General features: G+C 44.4%; 1 protein-coding gene across 6 annotated transcripts in view; it reads right to left on the reverse strand.

Moving 5' to 3' along the window:
- The window catches only part of WNT7B (Wnt family member 7B), a 94393-nt gene that overhangs the window by 71142 nt on the left and 6861 nt on the right, over positions 1 to 16390 (reverse strand). The gene's annotated exons all lie outside the window — the stretch shown is intronic.

Genomic DNA, 16390 nt, shown 5'->3' on the forward strand with positions numbered 1-16390 from the left:
ATCACCTGCCCCAGGGAGTGAGGCACACACATCATTGTGGCTGAAAGCACAGCCCTCCGACGTTAGTCCCACAGAGCACACCAGGCTGGGCTTTAGAGTGTGTGGAAAGTTTTAAGCATGCATTTGTTCCCACTGAGTTCAAACCAGAGCCAATGGGATACTCCCAGGCTTAAGTTCTTAGACAAAAATCACCCACAAAATGTCAGCCTCCTACTGAACTGAACGAGGTGGGAACCCAATACGGCAGATTGCTTTGTTCAGCACATACACTGATATCACACACATTGTGGTGGTATCAGCTGGTAAGGTGCAGAAAATGCCTCATACATAGCTTATCCTGCACCTCTTCTTCTCCCAGCCCATTAACCCAGGCACGCTGGAGCCCCTTTTGGAGCTCCAAACCCAAACAGCACTTACTAATCCATTAGCACGTAGATAAGCATATTTCCACATGATATGTTATTTCCCACAGCAGAGATGCAACAGTCAGTCTTGGTAAACTGGCAGGCTTCATGTGCAATATCCTACATACTATTAGCACAGACAGCGTTTTATCCTGGTAGCAAAAAACTACCAAAGATAACAAAATGTCCCGTCCAGTATTGCGTGCCTGGGCCCCAAGTGAGACAATGCTGAAATTCACTTTCCAGGTTGACACCAATTGCCACGTCATTAGGGTGCACCCTCAGCTGCAGGGATTTTTCACAATAATTTCACAATTGGACCATGCCACTCCACAGTGCCCATGCTGTTATAAGCAAGTCACCAAATTCTTCATGTTAAAAATAGCTGGCTTTAAAGGGAGATGGGCCCAACAAGTAAAAAAATGGTATAACTCCCTTATACTCCCTTACGTGTTTCTAGGACAACTTTTACCCTTCAGGGCATCCCACAGGAGCAGAGAGGGTACACTGAACCTGGCTGTGCTCCCACCTCAGCCTCCAGGAGCACATGCTTTTGCTCAAGTACGGGACTCCAGGGAAGCCATCCCTGAAATACGTGATGACAGTAAGGCTTTGTTGGCACAGGCTTACACACGCCCAGCAACATTTTGCACACATACTGGCAGGCTCTCACATGGAGAGTAATTGGGGCCAACTGCGTTAACATTGTTCATTACAGGGAAACTGAAGCACTATACTGTTCCCGAATATATTCTCAACTAATTCATCTTGCTACAAATCTGCTTTCACTGAAATCTGGTGAAAATGACAATCAATGTGCTAAACCACTTCAATCCTAACAATTTAACCAGAAGCTTTTCGGCCATGTACGGTTGCATTGCTTTTAGATGAAGCAGCAACTGGAGGTTCCTTAGAGCTGCTTTGATCGTGGGACTGAGAGCTGGAATTCAAGTTCTCCACCTCTGCAACAACAGCCCTGCTCCACTCCCTACTGGAATATATCCCAAAGGTTCCAGTCCCAAAATTATTTCCTATGGAAGTTTCTCAGGTTGCAGAAACTCCAGTTCCCAGGTCCTTCTGTCCAAATCTCTACTTCTCTGGCAATCGATGTTGCATAAGGAAATTCTGGAGCAACACATACCAGCTATTTTATACCAAAATATATAAATGCACAAACTAAATCTCTTAGCAGCACGAGAGGCCATGTCCAATCAGGTTCTTTACACTACATGTCAGTAATACTGTGAGATGTTCTGCTGCTACAGGTAAAGGCCAGATAAGCACAGCTCTGATTTCTTTTCTCTCTCATAAAATTCAAACCTGTTTCTAAACTCAGCTCTGGTGAGGTCAGAGATTTTGATGAAGAACTGTCTTTCACTGAGTCCTTGGGACTAGCCCAGGTCCAGAGGCAGTGCGATACAGAGGGAGAACAGGATAAAAGTACTGATGAAGATGAAAGGAGGATCATGAAGGAAGAGGTATAGGTGATAATGTAACATCATTCTGACAGTAGCTCTCCCCCTGTGCTCTGCAGGATAGTTAATAACAAAGCCCAGTATTTTTCTCACTGATCCTATCTGCAAGCAAATTGCCAGAAAATTTTTGAGAATTCCCTGCTCCTCAGTAGTTAAATTTTGTCCTTTGCAATTTTCAGATTTCTGACAGAACTGCTGGTGACAGTTGTAATAATATTCTGTAAAATGTTGTGGTAGTGATTCTTTGAATGCCTTTGTGGTTTGCTGTCCAGAGTTATAATAACCTATGTTTGCCCAGATATGTGTTCTCAGCTTGGAAGCTCTGGAGCCAGCATTTACTTCTCTGCCCGGGTGACTGCACGTGTGTGCAAGCATGTGCTGCTGAGCCTGTGAGAAAGCCTCCCTTCAGGAATTTTCAGTGTGCTCCCCACTTCCCATGTAGCATCTCTCAGCTTTCACATCTTGAAGAAAGTAGATGACCTTAGGCTAGTTGTGTGTAATGGAGGAGAATCCGCCTAGAGAGACCGTCGGTGGCTTCTGAGCCTTATTTCAGTGTCCTGTGTTTCTCCACCAGTTATCTTAATCATTTTGTTAGAGGAAAAAATAATGGACAGAATGGAAGACAGGAAGAAAAAGAATAATACAGCTCTGGGATTGTACAACTGGGGACAAGATTCAAATCAGCATAGCTGCACTGATTTTAGTCTGATAAGATAGTTTACTTCAGATGACAGCCTTGCTCTGTTATCTCCAGGATTTTAATTTCACTTCCTCACAAGGATGAGATGCAATAGCCAGGTTGCATTAACACTGTCCTGGTGTGAGTCTACTTATATGTATGCCTTTAGTGAAAACTGCTGACTGAAATCTTAGGAATGAGCTTGTGTGACTTAAATTGAAATAATGTGTGTATGAGATACTGATTTCAATTCAAACTGGAAAGAGAACTCGCAAGGGTAAAAAAGAAGATTAAAAAATCATTCAAAGTCTTAATGGACATTCTTATGTGACTTTCTATATTCTTTATTCGTATACACACACACGCATATATATGTGTGTGTTCATGAACAAAAAAAATGGAAGACAGAAATGCGAAATATGGGTGGATCTGGATTCAGTTTTCCTAAAAAATAAAAGTTAAAAAAGAAGATATACCCCCAAATATTTGAAAAATTAATAAACTACATCCCAATAGTGCATGAGTATCACAAAAGCCAAGATTCTCCACTCCGTGTCAAGCAATATCTCCTATACATGCTTAAAAAACAGGATCCTCATCTGCTGAAAAATTGAAGAGAGTTCTTGAGATGGGAAGAAAAGAGCTGAATTTAGTTTGAGAAGAAAATCCTTCATGGTTTGGCTGCACACAAACAATGTTATACCCTCTGAAAGCCTGGCTTTTGAAATGAACTCACACTCTAGAGGAAGGAAAAGCTTTCCATGGAGCTTCCCTGCACAGTGGCCATCCCCCTTCGTCTCCAGCACACTGGTATTACACAGCATTTGCTGTAATGGAAGAATTGTGATATTATGCTATTAATACAGACATCATACACTGCGGTGTGGAATCCACAGGCTAGATAGGGCATTTTCTCCCTACTACCTTGGTATTCACCAATGAAACCCTTTAATCTGTGTGCATATTAACCATTATTATTAGAGTATCACTAAATTTCTAAACCTGAAAGTGCACCCTCACAAAGCTTTAGGTTTAGTGGATGATAGCAAATTGGAATGCTAAGTAGTGAAATTGTCCTTGGGAGTTTACATTCAAGAGCCTTGTCAGAGACCCCAAAATCTGCAAAGCTAAGCACAATTTATGTGGAGCAGCCATGCAGAAAATCTTCTTCCAAAGCCAAATTCTCTTATTGATGTAAACTCTGCTTTGTCTCTTACCTCTTTTACACGCCTTCCCCTGCATCTCTGCCCCTGCCCCCTCCTCAAAAGGGGGATCATCCTTCGCTCACTGAAATTAGCAACTAGCATGTCCTGCCTTGTCCTTTGTTGTCTCTTCCTGACTAGTGATAGTCAGTCCTCCACATCAGACAAATCAGCTTCAGTGGCACAGTACAAAGTCTCTTGCCTGAGACTGGCTTTCCAGAGCTGCTTTGCTCATGCTTTCTGATTGTGTCTCCCATTCTGTGCTTGCCTGCTGGTTCCAGGTTATGCTCCTCTCCTGACTACAGTCCTCATTTTGAGTTGCAAAAGACATGCTCCCAGGTGATTAAATTTCTGATCAACTTTGGGGCTTTGATCAACAAGAAAGGCTAAATGATGATTCTGCTAAACACTGGGGCTCCTAAGAACTGCCTTCCTCTGGATACCATCCTAAAGCCCATTTCATTCTCCAGCACCATCTCTTCTGTTTTTCATGCTTCCTCTACCTCTTTTTTTCTTCCTTCCTGCTGCTGAACTCCTTCCACTTTTCTCTTCCTGGCTTGCTTGCTCTCCTTCCTGTTGGATTTTCCAGCTCCTACATCCAAAAGCACCTGGAACAGATACTTTGTCCTTGTACACAGCCATTGGGCTAAAAGGAAAAGTCTGACCCATGCACAGCAAGCTGAGATTTCTCTGGCTTGCTATGTTTTGGGCTCACTTTTGGAGTTTGTTAGTAAATATATATTATATATATATATATATAATATATATATATAAACTGAGAGCAACCATTTAACTTTGGAAACTTTGGAACTTGCTTTAAGAAAGAGTTAATCATGTGTTGAAATCCCTTTGTGTTCAGAGAACGCATGAGGGTGAATGTATGAACATATAGGCCTTGTGTATGTCCAGTGTTTTCTAGGTTTAGGCTGTGGTCTGCTTGAATATAGGCATGTAACTACAAGTTCTCTTAAGTTCTGTATGCTTATATTTCTCCATACGTTTTCTTGAACCTAAGCCTCAGCTGCTATTGCAGGGAAGCTTGTATTCTGGAAATAGAAACTCAACATAAAATGGCTCCAAATAAGCAGAGAAACTTATAAAAAGAAGGTTTTGTAGTGATACTTTAAAAAAAAAAAAAACAATTAAAGAATTATGAATTTTATACATATTTTATATATATTCTGTATATATTCTATCAAACATAATCTTATCCTTACTTCTTCCAATCTCCTATTTCTCTTAATAGAAACAATTTTTCACAATGAAAGGACATATGAAATAACATATTTTTGGTTATTATTTTATATCAAATATAAGTAAATTCAAAATAATATACTTCACAGTCTGATAACAATAAACCGCTATGAAATGTCTTCTGATATGATGTTCCTGACATTTTTCTTGTATGGTGGAAAGTAGATAATACTACAGTCTCACAATTAACACAATATCATTGTTTTTTTCACCCCTGTCTGTTGTATCTGACCATCCATTGCTGCAATGGATTTGTCTGGATTTTTCTATCTTAACCATCACTCTTAACTATCTTATCTTAACTATCACTTTTTTGGTATCACAGCTTGCTTTGCTTCCAAGTGTAATAGAGAAGAAGGTGAATGACTCACTGTTCTGAAAAACTAATGTAAGAAATTAATGTCTTCGTGCTAGCATAAATGTAAATTTCCCCCTAGGAAAAAAAGTCAACTCTTAGGATTTTCTTCAGCTCCAGGTAGAGCTGGTAAGAACATTGAACAACTTGATATTAGCCAAGAAAAGCCACAGTGACATTCCTTCAGTGTGCTGGCAACATGCAACCCACCCAAGTGTTTTCTGGGAGGGAGTCTCTTCAGGGCATGCTGGTAAAGGAGCCAATCTTATTCACTGCCAACTACAACTGGCCCTGGCTCCACTTTCAGGTAGGCTGAAGAGAAGAACTGGTGATGGTTTGAGAGCTGCGATGAAATCAAGAAAGCTTCCCTTCAGTTCTCTGTCCTGCTGGGCTGTGTGGTTAAAGCCAAATGATTCGTTTCCCGCATCCTACAGCTCAATATCTGGGAAATAAGGCATTTCCCAATAACCTGGCACGCTAAGGGGCATACACACAAGTCTGTGGTACTTTTAGAGACTGTGGCAAAAGGGACCACTGACAATATAATTAGCTGCTGGAAGAGCTACCAGCAAAGCTCAGATTCAATTTCTCTGCTATATATATTTAGGTATATGAGGAATAAAAAGAGGAATCAAGAAAGCAGTGTGATCTTCTATGTAATAGTAGTTTTCCTACTGAGGGATGGTGTAATAAAACTGAAGATGTAAGATCAGTTTTGAGTCCAAATACAATGCCAGCTGAGGTGCCAGGGTGTGTATTTACCCTCTGAGAGATCATTTTGTATCACACCACGTGGATCTGCCACCTGCTGTCTCCCAGCACCTCTCCCTGTGACTGAATCCTCTACAACACAGTACTGAAAATTAAGCACCTTAAAGGGTGAAATGCACACTGAAAACAACAGATCAATGGAGAATTTAGGCTAATAAATACTGTTTTTCCTGCTTTACAGAAATTATTCTGGGAAACTGTATGGCTTGGGGGATGGGTATTGGGATATGAAGCCTTTCATCGCTGATCCAAACATGACCCAAGTCAGTAGTGATCAAAAAATGGTTACCATTTGGCAGATGCTTTGTGGCCTAGAGTATTTGAAATGAGTTGATGGTCTTAATCCAGTTCCCAGTGGACAACTATCCACATCACAGAAACCACCGCCACAATTGGCACCCTTATTGGCAGCCTTAGCAGGTTGGCCAAGGATTAAATAAGTACAGAGAGTGAGCCACCCGCTGATGCCTAGCTAGAGGTTGCCCCTCTAGGTCATGGATGAGACATAGAGATGGGGTGGAGTGGGGAAGCACACACACCCTCTGTTTGTGCTGTGCTGGTTTGCGGGTAAGGAGAAGAATTCATTTTTCAGAGCAGTGATTCAGGCACCCTTCATAAGCACTATATTCTTGTGTATGAGTTTGAATATGAATGGAATAGAGACTTCAAAACAGAAAGACTTGCAGGATCAATTCTCAAAAAAAAAAAAAATTAAAAAAATTTTTTAAAAAGGGGTTGACTAATTTCCAGGGAATTTATCAGATTCAGTGTAATACTGGTGTTGCACTTAAGAAAACGTGTACAAGTAACTTGTGGAAGCAGCTTCAGTTTGGAAGCATTCCTTTTGCTGTGCTATGTTGTCAGTCATCGCTTTAATTACCTCACAAGATGTCTTAGAAGGAACACAATCCATGCCAGCTACTGTCAGCAAGCTAATGCTGATTTCCAATTAGGTATACAATGGCAACTATCATGTAAGCAAAGATCTAATAGGCCTCAAAAAAAAAAACATATCAGGCAAGATGAAGAAAAGCAAACAGGTCTTTTGTTAGCATTGGAACTGCTTTCCTTTTCCAGAGAGGTAAAATATGCCAGGCCCCCTGATTTACCTTTACCCAACAAAGGAAACCTTCCTTAGTGAGCTGATGGATTTTGCCAAGTCTTCCCAGTAAACAGCAAAATGCCATGAGGTAAGGCCTGCAACAATTCAGAAAAAGGTTGGATGGAGACAAAATTTCAGCTCACACATGCAAGTCAGCACCTTGCCTGGCTGAACGCAGGGCAAAGACAACAAACATTGCCCAGCGCTGAGGAGTGAGACTTCTCCCTCTCTGCAGCCAAGGTGAGCACAGCCAGACTAGGAGCCGTAGTTCATGGCAAGCAGTGACTGCTCTGCCCATACAGACACAGGCAGTAAATGCTGTGAGCTGGAGACCCCCTTTCTTATTCACCTCAGTGGCAGCCTGAGAGCCTCATCATTCACCAGACATTGTCACGCCAAGTCATTAACAAGAAGGTGGAAACCCATCTGTTAGGTATTCTTCGCACCCTGACTGATTTAATGCCTAGCCTTCATACTTGCCTGCAGCAGGGCTGAAATGCCAGCCAGCCTGCAAAAGCAAGGCGTTTGCTACCTACAAGAAGGAGTTGTCATTTGATCTTTGCAATTGGGTCTTTCCTCATCTATATCAGGCTTTATAGTCCTTTCTGTAAGATGAAAATTCCATAAGGGAAACATGGCTAACTGTTAAAGGCTCCTTGTCTGTGATACACCTTGTGCCTGCTCCTGAGGAGTTATTTGCATTTATTTTCATTTGCACTGGAATGGGAAGGCCCAGGCTTGGGAGCAAGCACAGAACCAAGCAATGAGAAGGAGCTCTCCCTACCAACAGCAGGGATCCCACTCAGCACAGCACCCTGCCTAACCCCAGGTGTCCGCACGCTTCTGCCACGCCAGCACCTGCCAGGTGTGAAGAGCACCCTTGTAGAAGTACTTGACCTAAACTGTGCAAATTTCCTAATTGCAGTAAGACAACACTTGAGGGTGTGGTTAGCACAGAAATTACACTCACGGACAGACTGGGAGTGCCTGGCTACATCTCCTTCCTGTCTTGCCCTGGGGGCATGAGTATCTCAGCTGGTGCCACCTGCCAAGGCCTGATGAGGGGCTGGGCTGAGAGAGGAGCACAGCACATAAAGGCTGGCACACCAGTGCATTCCTTAAAATCCCGTATTAGCATTGAGATGATGCCCTTGCTCTGCTCAGAAGCACAGCTACATTTGAGTTTACAACTCAAAGCATCCAGCTGAGAGTTTTTAAAATGTTCTGCCCTTTTCTCCCAGTAGAGGACAAAGCCAAAGCAAGACACAGGCTTTATAGCTTCCAAAGGGCTCTGGCCATGAAAAGAGCACAGAGACTTCAAGGTATATCCAGGTGAGGTCACGCTGTGCATGTTGCCACCATGTGCAGGTCCTTGTCACCCTTCATGTACTTTCTCATCCCCAGGTCAAGGTGTAAAACCCATCCTCCACAATGAGTGGATGGGTGCCAGCAGGAGAAGTCAGAGCAGACCCTGGCTATGCCAGGCCTGCCAAGCTCCTCAGGAGCAAGGGAGATACAAAACACAAGACAAAGCTCTGAGCCCAGAGGTAAATTAGTCTCGGTCAAAAGGATCTGTCTGGGGAACAAACGTATGGAGATTAGACTAAGCCAGAGCTTAGTGACCTTTAGGTCAAAGTGCAAGAACTTCTCCGTTGATATATCTCTTACAACATAACTGGTGTGACATTAACAACAATAACCCGACAATAACCCATTCTACCCTCAGGAGCACCCACTCTTGGCACAGTTCCCCATGGACAGAAGGGAGAGGAATAAAAACCTCCAGGAAGCTTATATGGGAGGTGCCAGTCTCCTTGCTATGGGCAGTGCTCACATGCTGGGGCAGGAGGTGCCAATAAAGAAAGGTAACCTAACACTGTAAAACTAGGTGATGTACCCTTTAAGGCCGTGGAATTGGAGAAAAAAGAATATATTATGAAGCCATCTGATAGCATCAAAATCCACTGTATCTAAGCTAGCTGTAGCCTATAACAGTAGGGAATGGATTTAAGCCCTGCTTTCTGCTCCTGGCTCCCTGTAGTGTCCTCCATCCAGAAAAACCCTCCTCAATTTAAGGCTCAGCACAACAAGTCTGATTCAGAAATGTTCCCCTTCCTCTTCATTCCCCTTCAATTTCTCTCCCTGAGTCACTGGACTACAACACAACTTTAATGTGGAAAGTTTTATGGGTACGTTTTGTTTTCTTTTAAGTTCAGAAAAGAAAAGGTACAACCAGAGGGAGAAAAAGAACGAAAGCATCTCATGGTTGAGAGGACTCTTTTAACCTCAAAGTCACATGGCTTGCTGGCCAGCAGCCAGGGGAGTCATGAGAGATGCTGCCATCCCTCCATGCTCCTTAACCATGTCCTGCCTGCCACCAGCCAGTGCCTGGTATCGCAAACTAAAAATGTGTCACCTTTAGGGAGACTCCCCCCAGCTGGAGATTCACTTGTTGCAGATGTCTTCCCATTGTGCTGGGGATGCTCGGCCTAATTTGCTTACAGTCCTTGCATGAAACCAACTATTACTAAATAGCAGTCACATTTTATAAATATGTCTTACTTCAGAAAGATTAGGAGGGTGGATATGATATACAGGCCCAGAAACTGCAGTGCTTAAACTATTTAAATTTAGTGCCCTTCAAGTTGTTTTCCAGGCCCTACACGGAGGCAGGCAGCAATTTCTATTCCTAAGGGCTGAAGAAATCAGGCTTGCAACATTAACCAGTTCTGCAATGCCTGGTGTCAGCTTTTTTCCAGGTGCCTTGTACATAACAAGCAGATGCTTTTGAAATGCTTCTCTCTCAAAAAACTAAATAAGGTTTTGTTTTTGTGTCAGCTCTTACTAGCACCAGATATAATGATTTTTTCAACAGAACAGTCCACAGAACTTATTTCTAGCTCTGTCTGACACAGAGGAATAGCCTCTTAATTTATCTTCTGCTGCATATTCCTGGAAAATATGGTCACGCTCCCTTCAAATTGTGTAATGAGGCAGCTTGTGCTGAGCTGCAGGATGGATGCTGGGAGAAGCAGCCCTGGGCTTGCTTCAGGCATGGTTCTCTATCAGCTGCAGGAGAGCTGCTCCAGTTTTGTCAGCTCACAAGATGAGTTACAGCCCCAGGAAGAGAAACCCTAGACCTTCAGAGCTGAAAAGATGAGACCTACACTAGTGGTCAAACAGAAGGAAACCCTTCTGGAGGCCTTTGTTTGGACTCCGTGTGTGCTCTGGTTGGAGTAAATCATCAGCATTACCTTTACGACTTGTACCAAAGCCACAAACCTGCCAGTAAAGTCCCCAGGCTTCAAGCAGTTTTCAGAAAAGGTGCCATTGGTGAGCAACAGGGTGGCCCTACCTCGGATAAGCAATGTGGGATGCAGTGGAGTGACCAGTGGGCTTGGTGCCACTTCGCAGGGGAAAGATCTCCTGCCACATGTTAAGTGCCTGAGGCTACATTTTGCCCTCGGTTGCACACTTGCTATACCACTGGATGTCCCTTTTCCTAATTACTTAGGAGCTCAGGGTGAAACTTGACCTTGTACACAAAGCTGGAACAAAGACCATGTCACCATGATGCTTAAGTGGGATTTTTGCAGAAGCATGGATTTTATTCTTTGTGGGTTTCTGCCACAAGGGAAATCTGATCCACAGGCATAGGCTGAAAAGAAAATAGATGTACAGCACTGTAGCTGTGAAGTGGGTACAAACTGTATCCACTGCTATAACTATTTCCAGAGAAAGATACAATAGCTTTCTAACTTGGCCTGTCTTCAGATTTTCTAAAGAAGGTATGATTGGCTATAAAATATTTAACAGGAGATAATTATCTTGCAGTCAAATACTCGTAGAATAAATATTTTTAATGGTGAGAGAAACAGCTTTGTTCATAGCTGTCTTAACTTCACAGAAACTGTCTCTACTAAACAAGGCAGCACTGAACAAGTCAGCAAACTTGCAGCTAATTGCACTATCAAGAAAATGGTATTAAAGAGGAGAGACAGGACAGAACAGAAACACGGAAGAATTCGATTCAGTGCTTTGTACAAAGGTTTATCCTAACAGTGCTCGGTCCATAATGGAAGAGGGAAGTCACAGAAACACATTGCATATGGACAGAGAAACTCACTGAGAACGTTCTCTACTTCTCTATATCTAGGATTTCTTCACATTTGCACCACCTGAAGTACTTGAAATGTTCCTTAGTTGTGTATTTTAGCAAGAACAAATATGTAAGAGCTGTCTTGAAGTACCACCAAGTCCTTTGCACTCTTTCACAAAGGAGGGAAAACGTATCCTTCTACGTTCAGGGCAGAGCTGAAGGGAAAGTGAAAGAGGTGGAGAAGGAGCCAATAGCCCCTAAAGGACTAGAGGCAGCCTGCCTCCATGGCTTTGCTTCCAGAGCACGCCTGAGCTCCTGGCCTGTCTTAGCTTCACCTTGCATCTGTCAGTGTCAAATTTGTTCACTGTTTTCACAGGTGCACAGAAAAATCCCAGAAGTCATGGATATTTTGTTCTCATGCATGGACATTTCAGTCACAGTTCTCGTGATCAGAGGCCGGTCCTCATGCAGTGCTTACATGTAGACTGTGAATGCCATACTATGGGAGTTATGGGCCTGCCTTGGTTGGAGCAATTCTATTCAGGAAGGCACTGAAGCATCCAGGAGGAAAGAAGAAAGAAAAAAAATTAATGAGAAGAATCAATCAGACAGACAGTCCTGGAGTTACAAAAGACAGTGTCAGGTAGCTAGCAGGTGTTTCATCTGCATGAGTGAAAAACTGCTGAAAGTCCACTGTGGGCAAAATGACCTGTAGAGGTTCTGGGCTGAAGAAATCAGGCTTGCAACATTAACCAGTTCTGCAATGCCTGGTGTCAGCACGTCTGCAAAGCACCTTTGATCTAGAACTGGTACCCAGTTTCTGCTGCTTGTGGTGACCTGGGAGGGCTATGGCATTAAGTTGTGGTATTTTGGGGAATCTCACCAGCAGGATTTCAGCCTGAATTTTGCAGCTGCATGCTCTGAGAAAACACTTGGCACCATCATACCTTTATCATATCACATTATGAGGTATACATGGTATATTTTTTCCATTGCATAAATGTGTTTGTCAGTCTAACTATATAATTGCAGCTTTCTTTGTCTGGCTCTCTAACACCTCCTTTGAAAGACTGTCTTCTGAGGGATTTGCTGCTTAATGTGCTAGCTTATCTGCTTTTAATCTGACCTGCTCATCTGAATATTTAATGATGCTTTTTACCCACCTGTAATATTATGTTAGTATCGCAACACATGTAGGCTGTCATCCTACACGTTCTGGATGCTGCCACCTTCTCTTATAATTACTTGTCATGACTTCTTAAAATTTAAGATGTGCTTGAAAAGGAATCCCCAGAACCCTCTTGCCTCAAAGTAGTGAGAACAGGGGGTACATCCAAACACACTTGAATTCAGGGATATCCAGAACAGGTGTGTTTGCCCTGAAACAGGCAGGGAAGAGGGAGGCTGCCCACACATTTATCAGACCCCTTGGTTTTAGACAGGGAATTTTTATTTGCGCATTTTGGAGAAATGGTAAACTATCTTCTAGAGCTATGAAGTTATATCACTGTCACTCTTCTGTTTTATGTGGCAGCTTCATTAGAAGATTCTTTAGGAGATCCCAAAAACAGTCAATATTCTTTCAGGGTTCACCTGTTCTGAATCTAAGCCAACACATCTGCTGGGAGGCAGTACAGTTGAAGTTTCATTCCAAATCCTCTTCTAGATAAGTATTATTACACTTCTATATAAAAAGAAATTTTTAAAAAGAGGAAAAAAAGCTCTTCTCGCAGTCTGGATGCTGCATAAGTAGAGGCTGAGAGCAAACTTGCCCTAAAGCATGCACAGCCCCAGCAACAAGATGAACACGGTGGAAGAGCAGGGAAATGATGGATTTACACCACAACCCGGGGATTGAGTCATAGACAATTCTGTTCTGACAACAGTAGGTTTTAACTCAGAAGCCAGCACAGCTCTGGTCTAACTGAGATGGGAGGAGGGGGCCAGATGGTGACTCCAGCTGTGACAGTTAATGTGAGATCATCAGCCACACTGAGGAGTAGAGCGGAGATGTTGTGCCACCATCCTCTTGATCCTAGGAGCTGAGAGAAACTCGCTCTTCTCTTCTACACTGCCCACATTCAGAGACAAGCTTCAGGGACCATCTAACCAGTCCTAATCTTTAGGAATTAGACCTGAGTCCTTTCCTGTAGGCATATGAAGAATATGCGCTTCTTCTAACCCTCTTCCCACAAACAGGGAGAAGCCCTGTTGTGAAGGAATTATAGGAATTATAGAATTATAAGGAAATGGCAGCACCAGCAGATAAGATCCTAAACATGCAGTCATTTTTCTCCTTTGTTTTGTAACCTGCCTGTAATATCTGCTAGCTAACATACATTATTTGCTATATTATGGTCTTAGAATACTTAGCTGCTCTGAAGACTACTATGCACACACGCTCTTACATTCTATTCCCAATCACTTTTTAGCAAATAACAGAATTAACTCTGTTTACACATCAGCAGATAATCCCTGAAATAAGCTTCTTAAGAGCCAACTCTCGTGCTGCTACTGAAGGCACCCAACCCTAAAGATGAGCAGTGAAAGCAGAACAAATGGAAAGCCAGAACAGCGCTGTCTTCTTCAGATGAAACAGCTAAATACGTATCTGTGTACAGACACACACGCATTCAGACATGCACTACAAGAAACAGTGCCAAACACTATTATATATGATGTATATAATCCTGTTTTTTACATATTTATACTAATTACCTGGATATTATTAAATGGCAGCTGTATACTTTAAATATGTAATTGGATTACCAAAATACGTCCAGAGCATTAATGTGCATCAATCACTCGACTGCCGCCTGTTCTATCCAAAGTCCCTTTGCTTTTTTGAGAAGTCAGACACTGATCGCTGCTGGTTGTAACAACGTTCTCAGTGCCCGAGCACACAGAAGATGATCGCTGTTCCCCTTAAAGCACAGGAATCGATTTTAGAAAGGGCCCTTTTTTATGTTCTTTAAACTAATTCTGGATGTAGTTTGCAGTAAATTCGCTTTCTTCCCGGCTATTGTGCCCAATCGCGGGTGCCTTTTTCACTCTGCGCATCTCACAGTCTCCGTTGCCTGGGACAGACTCTGCTCGCAGCCCTCCGGCAGGGCAGGCGGGCCGGGCCGGGCCGGGCCGTCATCCGGGAGGGACCGGCAGTTCAGAGGACGAGCACGGCCAAGAGTGGATAGGGACCTTGGGCGAATGACCTGACGGTCCACAGGAGCTTACAGACTAATGGTTTGGGAGGCATCCTCCTTTGCAGAGAGGAGAACCAGACAGATAATGCTCGAACGGGCTCTACTATGCTTTAATCTTCTAAAGCTACCATTAGTAAGCCAGAGAAGTCTATTTACCCACAAGACAAACACCACAAGTCCGCTAGGCTTTTCTCCATTGAGCACCGAAATAACTCCTCGTTCTTTAACCCCCGAGCACCGCGAAGTGCCCGCCTCGCTCCGGGGCCACTCCGGGTCCGTGGGGCCGGGGGCTGCCGGCAGAGTCCCACGGGTGATGATGGATGGACCGGGAGACGTGCGCCGGTGCCGAGCTGCGCTTTGTCGCCTTTCACCTCCTGATCCCTTTCCCTTCTGCTCTGCTGGGCTGCAATAGCTCCGCGGCCTCGGCCTCGGTGACCGGGGGCGGGCAAGGGGAACCTTTATGTCCCCTCGCCGAGTTCTCATGGGCGCAGGGCAGCGCTCAGCAGATCCCTGAGCAGCTAGCTCTAAATAAAGCAGCCATCGCTTCCCTTGTATTTCCCCTCAGCAGTCGCCTTAGTATTATTATTATACTTCTATAGCTTTTGCTTTCGGACCTTATAATTATGTCACACAGCAAGGGAAACCGCCAGCATCCCGGCATCTGGCGTGTGGTTTAAAACTTTTGTTTCAAGATCCGAACTATTTATAGACGGAAAACTCTGTAGGATAGTAATTTCCTACGGTTTTGAGAAAAAAAGAAAAAAAGAAAGAAAGAAAGTAAGGAAGGAAGGAAGAAAGAAAGAAAGAAAAAGGCTACGTTTGTATTAGAAGGGTGTATTTATTTATTTATTACGGCTTTTTCCTCCCGCTTGAAAAAAGCAGAGAGCACTGCCGTCTCATTACAGGCTGTCGGGTCGCCTGCCGGGCTGTGGAGGGCAGCGGGCATTTCGGGCTGATAGCAGCATCCTACGGATCGACCCGAACGCGGCTCCATAAATCAAGCGCTCTTAAAAATCGATAGCGATGGCATGTGTGTTTCATTACGAGTTACAAACATAGCAATACGCGTTTTGTTTCCTTTTACATGTGTGTTTATTCCTGCTTTTCGTGCATACTGCTGGCTCGTACTTTTCCCTAGCCCACAAATATATATATATACACACATAGACAGACAGAAGGACTCTCACACACGTGCTTGTGTGTGTGTGTGTGTGTGTGTGTGTGTGTGTGTGTGTTACCTGCATGTATACAGAAACAATCGGTCGAATGGGAGGATGTGTGGGTGCATAGGTAGGTAGGTAGGCAGACAGATAGGAAGATAGGTAGGTAGATAGACAGACAGAAATCCACATGCACCTCAGAGCTCAAATTATGCACCCACCGTGAACTGAAAGGTCTTTTGTTCGGCGCTGGGGTAGGAGCGAGCAGAAACCCTCCCGGCCCCCCAGCGCAGTTGGACGTGGGGCCGGGTGGCGTTGGGGCAGGAACCCCAGCGCGGGACAGAGTCCTTCGGGCACAGCCCGCTCTCTGCCCGCTGCGCTCGGACACTTGGGTCGATCCCCAGTCCCCTCCCTGAGGGCACCCGGCCCCCGGGGAGGCACTTACGGGAGGGAGCGAGCTCAGACTGTCAGCTAGCTCCAGCGGCCGGGGCCAGCGCCGGCCCCAGCGCCTTCCCTTCCCCGCGGCCGCTTCAAAGCGTGCTCACGCCTTGACTGGAGCACGGGAGCGCTTGACAGCTCCCCCGGCCGCCCCTCCGAGCCTTGGCTTGCGGCCCCGGCCTCTCGGTTCGGCTCGGCGCGGGGACAGCGTACCGCAGCCCCATGCCCCCCTCAGCCGACGCCCGGCCCCA

This window comes from Meleagris gallopavo, chromosome 1 (genome assembly GCF_905368555.1).
Source record: "Meleagris gallopavo chromosome 1, MGAL_WU_HG_1.1, whole genome shotgun sequence".
In the NCBI taxonomy this organism is placed as follows: Eukaryota; Metazoa; Chordata; class Aves; order Galliformes; family Phasianidae; genus Meleagris; species Meleagris gallopavo.